Below are 16,782 nucleotides of genomic sequence, written 5' to 3'. Positions count from 1 at the left end.
CCTTTATAGACAATCAATCCAAGAAAGTACTTTACCAATGAATGGCAAGAAAATAAGATTATGTTGATTATGAATTATGGTACATTCTAGGACATTTAATCCTGAGTGGACAAACGAATAACATTATGCAATGTAGCCATAATAGAGGAGACTCTTAATCTTAGGATTGTGGGTTCAAGCCCCACGCTGGGCAAAAGATTCCTGTATTGCATTGGCTTGGACTAGATGGCCCTCGTGGTCCCTTCCAACTCTGCAATTCTATGAATAGGCTTCTATGAAAGAGAAAAACACAAATGTGTAAAAGACAAAACCAAGGTAGGAGGCAAAATGGGTCTAGTGCCTTCTTGTCTCCTTCAAACTTTGAAAGTTTTAATTGCCCAGAATGTTTGCGACTACATCTCCGACCATAAATATTTTATCTCCTACTATTACATCATAATAAATCACTTGATAATGTTTGTGTCTTTTGCTCAAATGTACCCATTATGGTAACTAAAGCATATATGAGGCTAACTCATTCACTCTTAGCAAAATTAAGGAGTACTGTGCTTGATAGCTGATCTCTAACAGTTTCCACTCAAGGGCTACATTATATTTTTGCATAACCCGATACAAAGGAATTCTAACCATGGCACTCATCCTCTGATTACTGACTAATGGGCTTGTGTCCTATATTAAAGATATACAGAAGCAACCACCTTCCTTCTCACCCTGCTTCCTCTAAACCCCCCCACTAACGTTCAACGGCCTTAGGAACAGAACAATATTTTGAGGTCTACAAAACTATTTTTGAATGCCTTGATTAATTCAAAGGTAAGTAAAGAATATCAGTAGACATATGCTATGTTACTAGAGACATGCAGTCATAGATTTAGCAGGGGAAATACAGCTGCCTTCATTTTCACCCATCCCAGGGTGTCAAACATCATTCCAAGGATCCTAGAACAGGTGTGGCTTTTTCTCAGCACACATTCTCCTTTCTGCATCTTCCAATTCCTTTGATGTCTCTGGGCATTGGGCCTTTGCCCTTAGTCAGTGTGGGTCTCTAATCTGCTACCGGATTTGTCCCCCTTACTTCAGCAGCATTTTTCCTCATTGGAACATCTTTCTACTCAGATTCCTTGCAAATGCATCACATGTTTTGCTTACTGAATCAGGATATTGATCTTCCTATACCTGAGGTCCAATGTGAACTTTATACCCCTTAGACATCGTACACTGTTTGTTAATATTCTGCATTCTATGGGCTACTCATCTGTCAGCAGTTACAGCATACAGTCATATTCTATCACAATACAGTAAATAGCTATGAGGAGCTGGCCTGAGCCAGTTTTCATTTCATTATTTATTTGTATTCCACTTTTCCCTCCTAAAGGGAGTCAAAGCTGATAGTGATATTATATCAAAATGAATACAATAATATTAAAAGACAACCAAACAGTAAAAGTACTACAATAACCTATCAATACCATTTCAATCCAACATTTTTGCATTTGGACATGGTTTGGAATCTGTAGCTAGTCCAGAATGTGGCTGCCAGGCTGCTGACTGGAACAGCCTAGTGAGAACACATTATACCAGATATCTGAAGCAGCTGCACTGGCTGCCAGTCAGTTACTGAGTCAATTGCTGGTGTTGACATCTAAAGCCCTATACAGCTTAGGACATAGATACTTTATGGGCTTTTACTTTACATGCTCTATGATCAGCTGCAGATAACCACCTAAAAGAGCCATATTGGCCAAGTGTACATTACATGACAGCACATGAGAGGGCATTCTCAGTCATGGCACCCTGATTGTGGAATGCCTTCAATGATTAAGGCACAGGCTTTTTCTGCTGCCTATTAAAAATATTTTTATTCTCCCAGGCTTTCAGTCAATTAGTGGAGGAATTGTCTGACCCTCCTTGCAGACATGCTGATTTTGCTATTGTTATCTTGAAGGTGGCTTACTTATTGTTTCTTGTTTTATGATTTTGTTGTAATACACTTTGAGATATATTTTAAATGAAGAGTGGCACATAAACTCTCTCTCTCTGTGCATAATTTAAGGGGTGGGATCACTTCAATTAACATACAATACAGAATTTAGAAACATTAAATCAATAAACAAGGGCATAATGAAACAAACTTTAGCAACCCTCCCCTCCCCCCTACTGCTATACCCTCTTCACTTCAATATTTGGTACACCAAAATATTGGGATAAATAATTGAAGGAGACAAATCTACTCTGGGTCTGCAGCCATCAAGAGAAGGGGCAAGCTATAACAAATCATCTAACCAGGTGCATTTCTAGGAATTTTGAAATAACTATTGAAATCACTACCCCCCAACACTAATGTGAAACCTGCTCTCTCATCACAGATGACTACAGAATGGTTACTACACAAAATGAGGAAGCACCCCATGCTACTGAAAACCAACTCTCGACATTTGAAGAACACAACATCCATCTTGTCTTCTCCATACTTTCTTTTACACTATCTTTCCTTTAACTTTTTTTGGGCCTTAAATAATAATAAAATACCAAGATTATGCCCTCCTGTGGACCTTATCTTTTTGTACTTTTTAATGGAAGGTGACCAAACCCAACATTTAAAAGTATAGGCGAGGAGTGCTATCAAGTTATATAAAGATATTATAATATTTTCCATAGTATTCCCTAAGCAGCATAACATATTATGCACTTTCTTGACCTTTGCTACACATTAAGCAGATCTCATGATAGAACTGTCTGAAGTGATGTCTGGATCTTTGTCCAGAGAGGTTACATTTAAATCAAAACCTATAAATGTGTAAAGTCAACTTTTAAAATAGACTTAATCTGTATACTACATTCCTCTTGCTAATTCTGAATTTCCTTACCCAGGGTACTTTCTTTCTCCTTTGCCTTTTAGACTGTGGTGAAAGTATGTCCACCTGTGTTACTATAAATTATTGCCATCTCATTACTCATTCATTTATTTATTCATTTAAAGAATTCATATACCAGTTAATTGCAAAAGTCTTGAAGCAGTGTATAAGAAATACAATACAGGAAAGATAAAAATTGGTTAAAATATGGAGGACCACTAACTGGCTTCCTCAAAGACCTCTATCAGAAGGCAGGGATATAAGGGATTAGGCGGTACTTTGATATACTGGGGAGCCACTCATCTTCTTAAGATCTTGATCATTAGATAGCCTCCCCCTGAAGCTCCTCCTGCAGCCCCCCCCCCCCCCTGGATGGTTGGAGGACCTCCCAGAACCAATCTGGAGGCACAGGAGAGCTAGTGAAGAAGGGGAAGAAAGGAAATTACTATTACGTGAGCAGAATGCCACAAGTGCAACACTGGATGTCACCCACTGAAAGGTAATACTAATATCCACTGTACTCCACCATTACATTTCCTTATCCTCTGAAAGGGGGGCAAATTGTTTTAAGTTTATTATGCCTGTACCTGATTTAAAAATATGATCCTATTCAACTCAATTATTTGTGTTAATTAAGATGAGATGACCTTTGCTATTGACTCCCATTAGTAAAAATACCCTTAATTGCTGTATCTGCTTATTTATGTAAATAAAGACATAAAATATATAGAGTGTTTTCTTTTGGCATTCTCTCCTGCATATGTTTCTCATTACTCTAAGATGGTGACCATATCACCCCTTTTCATGGTAGTCATCTATCATTACAAACACACCTGGAGTGGAATTACTAGTAAGATATTAATAAAGAGGTAATTCCATTCATGAAAAGTCAGGTTGCCTCATTTGATTTTTTTTTTTCATCCTTTCAGAACCAAACATCTGTGTTGATCACTTATGAACAGGCACTTGGACATAAGTCTTACTACGTTCTGGGAGAGGGAAGAAACAGAGAAATGACTTACAACTATAAACTGCAGGCATGTACTACCTGTGACTACTGTATCATGCTAAATGAAACCAACCAGCAAAGTATTATTTACCGGATGCTCAGCAAGCCCGCTGTTTTTGTTTCCTGCCTGGAAGGAGGTGGCAGAGGAGGTGCATGTCTAATGTTTGGCAGGTCACAGTACAAGGCTGGTGGGCTGTATTCAGCTTTGTGGGCCACAAGCTGGCATCCTGTCTTGCTACTTTCCCTGACAATAAGCCTGCTCCAAGTACATAAAATAATATGTATCTTGATCTCAAGATAATCAAGGCAAAGGCACTGAACAGATTTACACTTGGAACAGGGGCTTTGGGTTTACCATTTGGTAAACAATACATTCAGCAGATACCTTGAAACCCATTTTTAATTTTTAAAAGTCGAGTCTCTGGGCATTATGGTTGCAGACATAAACCTATTACGATGGGGACGACTATTTCAGGTTCATCGTTTTCGTTTCTCCCCACTATTTTGCCTTTTTGCCTTTCTTTCTTTCTTTCTTTCTTTCTTTCTTTCTTTCATTTGAATGCCTTTCTCCATATATATTGCCAGGGATATATATTCCCTGCCATTTTGAGGACCTTGGCTCCAAAAACCTCTATTTAGGCTGAAAAAGATGTATTAAGCAGAAGTCAAGTCACACAGGACAGACTTTTCCAATTCAACAAAGGTGAGCAGCAGGACAATGTGTACTGGAAAGTTGGGGGTCCCTGTGCACATGGCCCCGCCCACAAATGTTCAGACAAACGCCTGAGCACACTTTGTTTCTGATTATAAAGGGTTAATTCTATACAGCATTAATAACAGTTACATATAAAATATGCTTTGTTGTGCTTTTGCATCACATTTAGAAAGAAAACCTCTTAAAATAGTGACCTGAATTGGTCTATGGTCCTATTCACTTAAAAATCTTTCAGCAGAAATTACCTGTGCAACTGGTATGACATGCCAACAAGAAAATGTTGAGCCTATCAGAATAAGCAGTAATAATATATGGAACCATGCAACTATTACAGATTTCGGCCTCTATTCTTGTATTCCATTTAATAGCCTCCATATCTTTCTAGGTTATCCATTTTCTTCATGTTCTTTCTATATGTTTGAAGACTTTAAAAGTATGTTTAACATTTTAAAACAATTGTAATGAGCTTCACATGATACAGCCATATATGGCCTTGTCCACTGATTTTCTTCTCTAAAACTCCTTTACTGTCAATCACTCTACAAGGTCTCTGTCAGAGGTCTTTCTCAGTTCTGGTACTGAAGTCCTTTAAAATCAGAATTCCAAGGATTAAACCTGGAATCATCTACATACATACAAAACCTTTACCTTTATGGCCCCTCTCAAGACAGGTTCATGTCAAGTGAGCATTTAAAACAGTGTTTTACATTACTTACATTACATTAAGAGGATATTCATGCTAGCCTGAAGAGTTAAGCCACATGCCTGGTTAAGCAAGTTCCTTTTGCATAACAGGATTATTATGTGGCACAAAACAAGGGCTTTCCTCAGGTATAATAAGGCTATAGCATTTCTTATCTTCACACAGGGTCAAAGGATCTGTGAGAACTGGTGCAGAACAGCTGGAGTCCTGGACCTCTGCCTTTTTTCTGCTTCTTAGGACACGAACACATTTTTGTGCACTAAGCTCTGTCATCTTGACTATTTAGTGACTGACCTCTGTCATTGTCATATCTGTAAACAGAGTGGTTGTTGAGTGCACTTTTATGTACTATATATTTTGGCACACCATGTGGTCTGAATCTATTACCCAAGTGGCTGCTACAACAAAACCTGTTTCTTTGGCAGTCAAAGAAACAGCACATCCTCTATCAGGTTTTCTCCCAATGCTTGTGATTGGCTAGACTTTAAAGGCCTCACCAAGAATGAGTGAATGCCAAGAGCCATGGGGGACTAGTGTATCATTGACAGACACAGATGGAATAAAGATGATATGGTAAGTACTACTGCAGGCTCAAGCTGCAGGTGATGAAAAAAAGCTTGCAATATGTACTTCAAAACAGAAGAGGACTGGCAAGGATGGTACATGTCAGGATTTCTTCAATGGTTCAACCTGTCTCCCTGGGCTTTGCTATAGGAATATTAACAATATGAACAAAAATGAACAAAAATGGGGAGGCATCTTGATTTTCACAATGCACATGTAAACAGAGTATGATGCCACCAAGCCCCTGAAGATCCATCCTAAAATTTGTACAGAACTATTAGACTGTGTCCCCAAACCACTTTCTTGAACCCACTCTTCACTTCAGAATCACTTTTATAAAAGTATTTTAGTTACCATTTTAAACACAGACACTAGTCCTGATAGTTGTTAGTGAAAAACAGACAAGTGTCTATTTTTGCTGTGTTTTGATGTGGTTCGAAGATGTTGAGTTTCTCAGAGTCCAAAGTCCAAATAAAAAATGCCTCATTGTTGATACAATGGGGGTAAGTTAATAGTTAAAAACATGAGAAGTTAAATTAGGGGGCTAGGTGTAGGGGGCTAAGTGTTACTGCCCTAGGAAAACTGTTCCATAATCTGGACAGCACAACTGACAAAGTCTCTCTCTCTCAAATTCCAAACAGTAGGGGAATACAGAAGCTTCCAAACAGTAGGTATCTTTGACTATATACTCTGGTGCCAGGCAATTTGAAGGTTTAAAAGTCAACGCCAGCACCTTGAAGTAAGCCCAGAAACAAATTGGTAACTAGAACATTTGGGGTAGGATTTAGAAGTAATATGCTCCAACCTCCTGGTCTCTGTAAAAACTGTGGCAGCTGCATTTTGGACCAACTGAAGCTTCTGGACCCTATTCAAGGGTAGCCCCACACAGAGTACAGTAATCCAATTTGGCATACTAACCAGAGTTAGTAAAAATGCACTCCTGGCCACAGCCCTCACCAATGCATCAAGAATTTTCTATAACCTCCAGTTTCATTAATTTTCAGAAAGAAAAAAAGACAGTAGTTCTGGGGCAATTCACACTAATTCTCAGCTCCAATTCTGTTTGTGAATTAATCCTTTATATATAAACAAACTTGAGTTCTCTTTGATTCTTGAAAAGAATGATTTCTTCACATTTGAGAAAGATTTATAAACAATAAAAGTATATTTTAGATAACAGATACAGTTCACATGCTGGTACTGAACCACTTAAGAGCACAAAGAATACACATTCTTGCTTTCAAATCCTAAGCTAGTCTTGAATTGGTGATCTGAGGAGTGAAAATCCATCTCTACTATGGAGTTACAAATACTGGTTTCCTTTATGGTGCTGTGGTAGAAATTATTAAAATTGTTTCACCAATGATTTGTTCTATATGATTCATGCTGCATTTGTGGTGTTCTATTATGTTCTGTCATGTTATTATTATTTATTTTTGTAAGCTGCTTTGGGATTCATTTGAATGAAAAGCAGCATACAAATATAATAAATCAAATCAAAATAATGGACCCTATGCAGAATTAAATGAACAGTAGTCCATTTGGGCAATGAGGCAAGTCTGCCCACTTCTCCCCAATGTAGCTCACTGTGTCTCCTGAAAACTCCCCAAGGAATGGCTTGGTATGTAGAGGAGGGACTTGCAGTCAGTAGTTCAACACATGTTTTACATGGAAAATATCCCAGGTCCAAAACCCCAACAACTCCTGCCGAAACTCTGCAGAGACACTGCCAGTCAGAGTAGACAATCCTGAGGTAGATGCATCAATGTGTCAGACTTAGTATAAGGTAATTTCTTACGTTCCTCGTATAACTTTGGATATAACCCACTGAATGCCAAACACCTCAAGCCTATGGCAAGTGCCTAAATACAAAGCATGATGTAGCTTTTAAGAAATATTGGGGTAATCAGAATGCTAAAACCTGTGCATTTTGCAACAGAGTTTATTGAGGCAATAATGTGTAAAAGCAATGCCTAGAATCTATAATTTGCTGGCTCTAATTTGTAGTTCTGTTTCAGAATCAAGGCTGCTCGAATCTGCAGGCTCCACTGGTGCTTTTCTAGAGACCTTGTTATTGATGACAGAAGCTCCTAGCAAACAAGAAGCACATCTCTGTTAAATCAGCAAGTGATCTGTTACATATGCAGTGGCACACTATTATTAGTGTTGATCAATCATGGCACACACACATAAATGACAGTAAATAGCCTATTAGATCTTGAGCAGTTGTTTGTGTTACCCCTCATTATTAAATGTCACAACTGGAACTGGCTTTGTATGATAGCTTTGAGAGATAATCCATCGCCACTATGTAAACTACTTTTTAAAACTGTGACACATCAATAACTGTGGCAACGTTAATATACAGGAAGTATGCTAATAATGAGGGCTAGGCTTTAAAATTATGTTTAATCATTTTTAAAAAAGAAGAATCAGCATACAGCTGCAAGCAACGTGTTTTGTTTTTTTAAAAAAAACACAACACAGATACTCCAGACATTTGCAAATAGAGAAGATATCCAGGTTCAAAAATTCTAGCTAGGTCTGTTACAGTAAAATCTCTCTGAGTAGCTAATTCCTCAAATATAACTTCTAAGGAAGAAGACAGAGAATGGCTCCTTACTGCTGACAAATCCCATGTTGCCCTGCCCTGGCCCACAGAAGAAGAAATAAGATAGATAGTCCGGTGCAACCCCTCAGACAAGGTACTAGTTTATGTAATTATTTAAGATTATTTAAAATTGTTGTAAAGAAAGTCACTTTGAGTTTACTTTTTCTTTTAAAGTGACTACTAAGAACAACAATAATAGATCATATATTGATTTCTGTTATATACTGGTCAGAAACTGGAATAAGGACCACCTGCTGAAGGTGTTGGATCTTAAAAGCAAGGCTTAATATGAAAGTGACTTCTATAAAAGGCAGTGGGAAGAAAAGTCATCAAAATTACCCTTTGATGAATAAGGATTTGATGTTGGATTGACAGGAATACTTTCTTTTCTGTGAAGCCTTATGTTTTCTGATCATTTCTAAAATCTTATATAAAAGCTTGCTTTTCACCATCCTTTAATAGACCCATTAAGATTCAGTACCAGTTATTATTTTCTTTTTATTAAGTGCAGAAACAAACAGGGATGAAGCTAAAGAGGGAGAGGCACTTTTTTAGTTTCAATTTCATGCCTCTGTTTCTGTTGTAAAATATTAGATGAAGTGTAAAATAATATAAAAGCAAAATAATGAAACAAATGGGGAATATAGAGTAAAAGGGGAAGGGAAGTGTCAGGGCCAGCGTCAGATGCAGGTCAGCAAGAAAGGAAGCAAAGCTATGATGTCAGTGAACTCTTTATTAAAGGAAGCTAAATACAACTCAGCCTTGTAGTCTCAGCAACCCTTTCAGTAGATCTTGCCCCTATAGAGGGGTTGCCACAACTGAAGGTCCCTGCCTTCTACTACCCTTAAGGCCCTTCCCCTCCAGGATGTTTCCCAAGCACTTTCAAACTGTGTCTGCACACCTCTGACTTCTGTTCTGCTCTTCTCATTACTCTGTGTGTTCTCGGAGACCAGGGAGGAGGGGAGCTTGTCGCAGCAGAAGGGGAAGACTCCTAGACTTCTTCAGCAGTCTCTTGCCCCTACTCCTCTGCTTCAGCTTCAGAGTCTGAACTGCTGCCTGTCATAGGCTCTTCCTGCTCACTAAACTCTGTTACCTCTTCAGCTTCTGACCCCTCCTCCCACCAATCTACTCCTTCTGACCATTCCTCTGTGTCCCACCACTAAACCCCTGGCTCTGAGCCTTCCTCCTCCGGGGGTTCCCTTGAGGGTTCCCCAGCTGGTACCTCCCACCACTCCTCTTTGTCCAGCCAGTCCCTGACAGGAAGGAAATTTGTAAAGAGGGGGGGAAAGTACAGTAGTGGAATGTCTCCAAACTACAAAATGTTGCAAGCTACAAATGAGGGCATGGACAAATTATAAGTGGTTTATTGATCAATCTAGCCTAATCTGCAGGGTATAATTATAAATAAGGTTGCAATTCTAAACAAACCTTCGCAGCAGTAAGCACCACTGAACACGGTGAAACTAGTTCCGAGTAAACATGCATAAGACTGTGCTGTAAATATATCACCCAAACATAATTTTCTTTAAAACCTAATTAGCTGCAAGCCTTTGAATGCTCTGAAGCATTTCTGTAGAAATTTCAGTACCCAAGTCATGCTGTATCACACTGATTCAACTGAAGCATTCCCAAGCTGGCCTAGTGGAAATGATCCCGCAATTCATAAATTGTTCTAATTGCTCCCATTAGCAGTCCTACCTGTTTATGCTTATTCAGAATGCAGTGCTTAGAGATAAATTATCCCAATGAGTAGTGCAGAGATAATATAATAACTTGTTGTGTTATGATAATTGTTGGCTAACTTATTCTTGTACTGTACCAAGTGTCAACTTATGCTAATATAGGCAACCCCCAATTTGTGTGGGGGTTGCATTCTGGGTCAACACGTGCAACAGCAGAGTGCATATAAGCCTACCCTGCCTCCATTACGCACCCTTTCCCTGCCATTTCCAGGTTCATGGCAATGCGTGTGTGCATGGTCGTACGTGATTTGAACACACGCAAAGTGGCCGCTGCCTGTACTGTATAAATCTAAGAAAGTACACTGAGTTAACACAGTTTACTGGTTTAAGAGAAATAAATGTTGGAGAGTCTTATTCACCATGATACACAATGCTATCTTTTGTTATCGTTTTGGATAGTTTCTGATAACCAGGTTAGGAAACGGTAGTAACCTTCCCCCATTAACACCCCCCCCCAAAAAAATCAGCAACTGGCTGTCAGTAGTGCAGCCTGTCATTTTTCCACAGGCAAAACACAGACTGTCACAATAAGCAGCATTTATTCATTTCAGACTTGTAGCTTGAGGCTGGGGAAAGGGAGGTGTCATTTCTGGTAATTGTAGAACACAAATAATAATAGCAGCTTGCAGATCATAGATCGGGGAAACAGTGGGAGTTGTGAGAGAGGAAGTAAAATGTTTGGGTTCTTACTGCACAACCTAATTTACTGCCTTTGAAATATCTTTTCATTCATAACTGCAAAATGGAATGGTGTGTGCATGCCTTTTGTGTTGTGAGAAAATAAAAAGAAACATCCAAAAAATATCCACTTATTTCACAACAACCAGTATTACACATTTTGATCAACCTGTAAGTTTACAAATGTAGTTTACATCTTAAAGTAGCCCCTTCCAGCTAATTAAAGGTACCCTTGACAAAAGTCCAGTTGTGAACGACTCTGGGGTTGCGGCGCTCATCTTGCTCTACAAGCTGAGGGAGCCAGCATTTGTCTGCTTCCGCAGACAGTTTTTCTGGGTCATGTGGCCAGCATGACTAAGCCGCTTCTGGCAAAGCCAGAGCAGCGTACAGAAACGCCGTTTACCTTCCCACCGAAGCGGTACCTATTTATCTACTTGCATTGTGTGTTTTTGAACCGCTAGGTTGGCAGGAGCTGGGACCGAACAACGGGAGGTCACCCTGTTGCGGGGCCTCGAACCGCTGACCTTCTGGCGCCAACCGTGTCCCTTCCAGCTAATTAAGCAACATTTAATTGTAATTACAGGAGACTTATAAATTTATGTCCTAATGCTCTGTAACTCAGCAGTTTGCTAGAATTGATAACCATTTAAAAAAATATCTGTTTCCCTTCTCTGCATTTTATAATAGACTATTTTATTTTCAAACAAAACAACACATACTTCAACAAACATCACTATGATGAAAATCATGAAAAGCAAAATAATAGTTCAAGCAGCAAGACCAAAAATAAGTTTCAGTGACTCAGAGTGGAAAGCAATATAAAAAATGCCAACTATTTAACAGTGATGCAATATGTCGTTGATCTAGACCCACCCCAGATTTTATTAACAAATTAGATTTTAATGTTGTACAGACTGCTGGTACCCTTTCAATGAACATGTGTTAATTAGGCTCCCTTAGGTTAAATAGTCTCATAGAACTGAAGGCTTTATGTTACATAAGCAGGAAAACAACTACAGCTCCATGCAACTGGAATCCCAGCACAATCTTATTTCCTATACCGAAGTACAAGGGTCAGTGGTAATGAGGGCTAAACTCTACTTTTATTTGCTCATCTAGGTGAAGATTACCCTATGTACTCAAGTACAGAGAAGAATGAAGGCAAAAGAACAATATTGGCTCAGTCTGCATTGCTTTAACATCTTCATTCCCTAAAAAGTAAACAGAATTTAAAAGTTTGTCCACTGATGTCTGCTACAGATTTCACTATTGAGTTAGCTATTAAATCCCTACACCCACTAACAGAGCTTAACAATATTTGCATGCATAAGTAATTCAAAATACAAGATATCCTTCAAATAGCATTTAAAATATGAAGTGCATTTTTTACATAAACCCAGAAAAAATTCCAGAATACATTAATTCTCTAGTGACTTGCATGCACATAATTTCACTTTGTACTTAGTTTTATTGTTGCCCTGTAAGATGTGTGTGTGTGTGTGTGGTGGGTGCTGCTTAGTTTTACAACATAAAAAGGAAAAAAAAGCAATATTCATAAATGCAGACCAGAGTAGAAGAAAATATCCCACCATTAACAGCAGCCAACCAAGAGAGAAGACAGAAGTGAGAGAAAGCTGCCCCCTAGAAATGAGTCCCAGTGTCTCCACAGCACAGGAGCCAGCTCCTAGGAGCTGAGGTCCCTTCAGAGCCCCCCCCCCAAATATTTCAGGGGGCCTCCCCCCAAATAGATGAGCATTGCCATTCAAATGGTGTGTGTGCACTGCGTCTTGTGATTATGTGAAGCGGAGCTTACCTCCCCCCCCCCCAATATTTTATTCAAGTTGGCACCCCTGCTCCACAGATGGATAAATGTTCTCAGCCAGTTCTGGTTCTACCCCAGGCAAGATGTGCAGATGTGCAACGGTTTTGTGGGTCTCCCCCAGGGCAGGGTGAACCTGACGGGATCTCTTAGAGACTCTTGTAGAGTCAGAAAGGTTCCTCTCATCCATTTGCTCTAGCATCTAACTCTATTTCTAGGTGAGAGAACGTACCCCTGCAAACAATTTGTGGATGATGAAATTTGGGGCACAATTTTTCTAATAAATATCCAAGTAAAGAGGTAATTCTCCAACAGTTTCTTAGGAGTGGAGCGAACTAGCAGAGGCACAGTTCCCTCCCCTTGCTGTTTTCTTTTTTGTTGCTGTTTTCACAAGTGGCAATAACCAAACAGCAGTGATTGTGTGCACAATTTAGGTATTCTTTTACATGTACCATAATTCCCTTAATCTTGTGGGGGTAGAAAGTGTGGCTGCCCCTTGCCAAAAGGTGGAGAATAGTTAGCAAAGATCCCCCTTTGTTTCAGAGTGGCTAAGAATCCCCCCCCCCGACATACCTTTTCTTTTGAAAAGGTATGTCGGGGGGGTGGCTAAGAATCCCCCCCCGACATACCTTTTCTTTTGAAAAGGTATGTCGTATATCAAAGTTGGAGATAAGTGGAGAAAATATGTTTCCAGGAGAGTCAGACTATGCATTTTTTTCATTTCCCTCATCTACTAAACCATCCTTGCTGCCTCACCCAACCTGGTTGCAAGCACACACACAAACACAGCCAGTACTGTGAAGAAATCAGTAAATTCAGGTCAGCTAAAACTTTGTGACTGGATTCCTTCAGTGGGAGATGAAGCAATCAATCAAAAATAAGTCAAAAGGGGGTGGGAAGAGATGTTCATGGTTCTGTACGCCCTCTGAACTGGCATGGTAGGCAACTACAAACACCGTCTTTCCAAGACAGGCTTTCACTTTCAGTTCCTTCTAATATCCTTTCTGCTAAATTAAGAAAGAGGCATTTGAAGTGCTCATGACGCTAATGGCCTCTGTTCAATGACTAGATGCATACAGCTGAAATATGTGCCAGTCTTGTAACAGTATGACAAAACCTTGGCTTCAGACAGGGACATCGTTACTTCCTGACAACCTGCCTGTAATCATTCCAAATAACAAGCAGGCACACCAATTACAAAGCAATGATAAGCTTTGCTTGAATTATAACTGAGTGGCAATAGCTTAAGACAGCTTTCTTCTAAAGAATGAACATGTTGCAAACACAATGCCTACACAGAACAGTTGTGTGCGTGTCACAAATTAACTACATGGCATGCACATGTCAGTGGATACTAAATCAACCACAGTGTATCACAACCCTGTTGCAGTTATTGCCTGTCACCATTTGTGGAGAAGTATATATAAATAGAATTTGCATTGTCTAGTGGTTGAAAACTTCCCTACTTGATAAATCTAACATTTTGCTTGTAATAACAGTTTTGACAGTACCTCTGCTCACAGCAAACTGCCACAGTCATTTGCTTTGCTCCAATGGTGCTTGGCTGTCACAGCCTGTCATGTGGGAAGAAAGCACCAGATCTAACCCCATGTGACAGGGTTTAATCATTCCCATTACTCCTGTTGGCTGTTTAGGCCACTTTGAAGGATACAGCATATAGCTCTAACCCACAAAGTGTCCTTGATTTACAAACCAGAAATGCTATGTTATTGTGATGAAGGCTGGGCAGTCTGACCAAAGTGCAGAAATGCAGTTAGAGAGGCATGTAGAAAAGAAGAATGATTTCTAAATTTGTTTGGTAGGCAATATGTTCAAATGTTTTATCAACATCAAATGGCACAGTATTGGTTTTCAAAGGTGCCAACAATTATTTAAATCCTTTGGATTATGGGTAAGAAATATGGAGTCAGAGAGGGGATTCATATGACCTGGATGTTCCTGTTTGTTGTCACTTAAAACCTTACTACATGCCATCTTTAAGTGCAGTATAACTACAGCCTCTACATGATTGATCCCAGGAATTCCACTTCTGAATTCTACTTGTTTGTTAAGTCTCATCCAATCTGCAACAGTCCCCAGGTACTAATCCTGGATCTGCAACGATACCTAATACAAATTTTAAAAACTGAGCTGGAAGTCATTGGAATACTGAAGACATTGTACAGCAGATCTCTAGAAAATTTCTGTTAGTGTCTTCATTTCTGGGGTGCACCCACTTCCTCCCCTCTGTGCAAGTAATGGAGACAATGATCTCTCCATTAACTTGTTTACAAGGAAAGAAGAGGCTGGATCCCCAGAAATGGCTAGGCAAGAAGCCTACATGTTCTAGCAAGATCCACTGCATTGATTGGAAAACAAATCAATTGATTGGAAAACAACAAATAATGTGTTTGAGAGAACTAGACATTGGAATTAAATGTACCTCTAGAACACTGGTTCATATAATTGAATATTATATTTCTTAACTCACTGAAAAGCTAAACTAACCACTCTGTTGCTAGTGCTCTTGGGGCCCTTCCCTACAATTTCTCCTTCTTGTTCTGAAAACAGCTCTAGGGGCCAGAACAAACATCTAAAGGCACATGTCTTTGTGCCACTTCAGACCATCAAAGTCCTCAATGTAACCATGAATGACAATGTGTAAAAAATAAGAGTGTTGACAAAGGATGCATTCACAGCAGGGTTTCTCTGTGATCATGTATTCTGTGTATATGACTGCATCAGTGCATTAAGGCATTTGACGATATGAACTTTCCTTTTGTAAAATCAGAATGGTCAAGATCAATGTAATAAAAATGTTCAGTGAATAAAGTACCAATAGGTTTATTAAAATATGAATCTTATTCTTGCACTTGTCCCTCTGATGTCACATATCTAGCAGTTTTCTGTTTGATTCCTACATATGTTCAATGCAGAAAGCACTCTAATACTGGAGGGTTTCCCCACTATTCTATTCAATTTCAGTTCACCAATTCAGCATTACCAACTAGGCAACTAGTAAAGAAGATGAAGATCAAATAATATGAAATATTCTCTAGCTAACTGAAATGGAAAAAAATTCAGAATGGATGTAAAGAATAATATTTTCCATATGGCACATGGTTGGCACCGGTGACTTAACATCTACAGTGGTCTACTATTGTCAGAGTTGAACTGCCGGAAGGGAACTAAAATTTGTGCCAGGAAGTCAGAGCTGAGAGACAAGTCAAGGGTTAAGAGGCAAAAATCACACCAAAATAACCAGCCATGAAAAGCATTGTTTCTCAGGGAAAGTCCCAGTCCAAACTGGATATTCTTTATAGCCCTTCATTTCTAGGAGGGGCCAGATGTCAACCTGAGTTGTCAACCAATGGTTCTTTGAATGCTTCACTGCCCACTCCAAACATTAGTTCTGGGGCCTGAAAAAAGGAGGGCGCTGCACACAGAATTGAGGATTTATTCCTAGTTCTATACCCAATAGCTTCCAAGAACGACTTAGATTGTTGCCATCTTTATTGTCAACCTGCAGATACCACAAACATTAAATGGTTAAGTGTGCAAACCTACACAAACTTACTTCAACTCAATGGAATTATTTTTGAGTGCTCATGAATAGGATTGTGCTGCAATAGGCTCGCCATACAATCTGTGTTGTTAACTGCTCTATAACCACGGCAATAATCACTATTTCTGTGGCTTCAATCAGCTCAGCTCAGCAGCTTTTACCCATGTGGACTGTCCCCAAGCGATGAAAGCAGATTGACCATACAGCTGTCAATGTTTGACTGTCAAGTAAAGCAGTCTGAATAATAACTATTTGATTATGCACTGCTATTACATTTAAATATGAAATTTTGACCCAAAACCTTGAAAGGGCAGGGATGTATAAGTTGTATTATGGTTTTCTTTGCTGTCATGTTTCTGCAAAAGCAGGTTGGCTGTATGAGCTCTGACACTGTGCCAAAGCAGTGTTTCTACTACAATGCACTTTGGTTGCAAGGTTAGAAAAGCCAGCAATCATGCTGAACACAAAGACAGGGTGTTTCTTCTTTACCCGTCGATGGGATGAACCACTTAAAAAGACTT

At 39.3% G+C, this 16,782-nt stretch overlaps 1 protein-coding gene across 1 annotated transcript in view; it reads right to left on the bottom strand.

Annotated features, from left to right (window-relative positions):
* Positions 1 to 16,782, bottom strand: part of TENM3 (teneurin transmembrane protein 3) — a 1,235,569-nt gene that overhangs the window by 566,096 nt on the left and 652,691 nt on the right. The gene's annotated exons all lie outside the window — the stretch shown is intronic.

Source organism: Podarcis tiliguerta, assembly GCF_965153285.1.
Source record: "Podarcis tiliguerta genome assembly, chromosome: 9".
Classification (NCBI taxonomy): domain Eukaryota; kingdom Metazoa; phylum Chordata; class Lepidosauria; order Squamata; family Lacertidae; genus Podarcis; species Podarcis tiliguerta.
The sequence above is the reverse complement of the archived record's forward strand: the minus strand, read 5'-3'. Positions and strand labels throughout refer to the sequence as shown.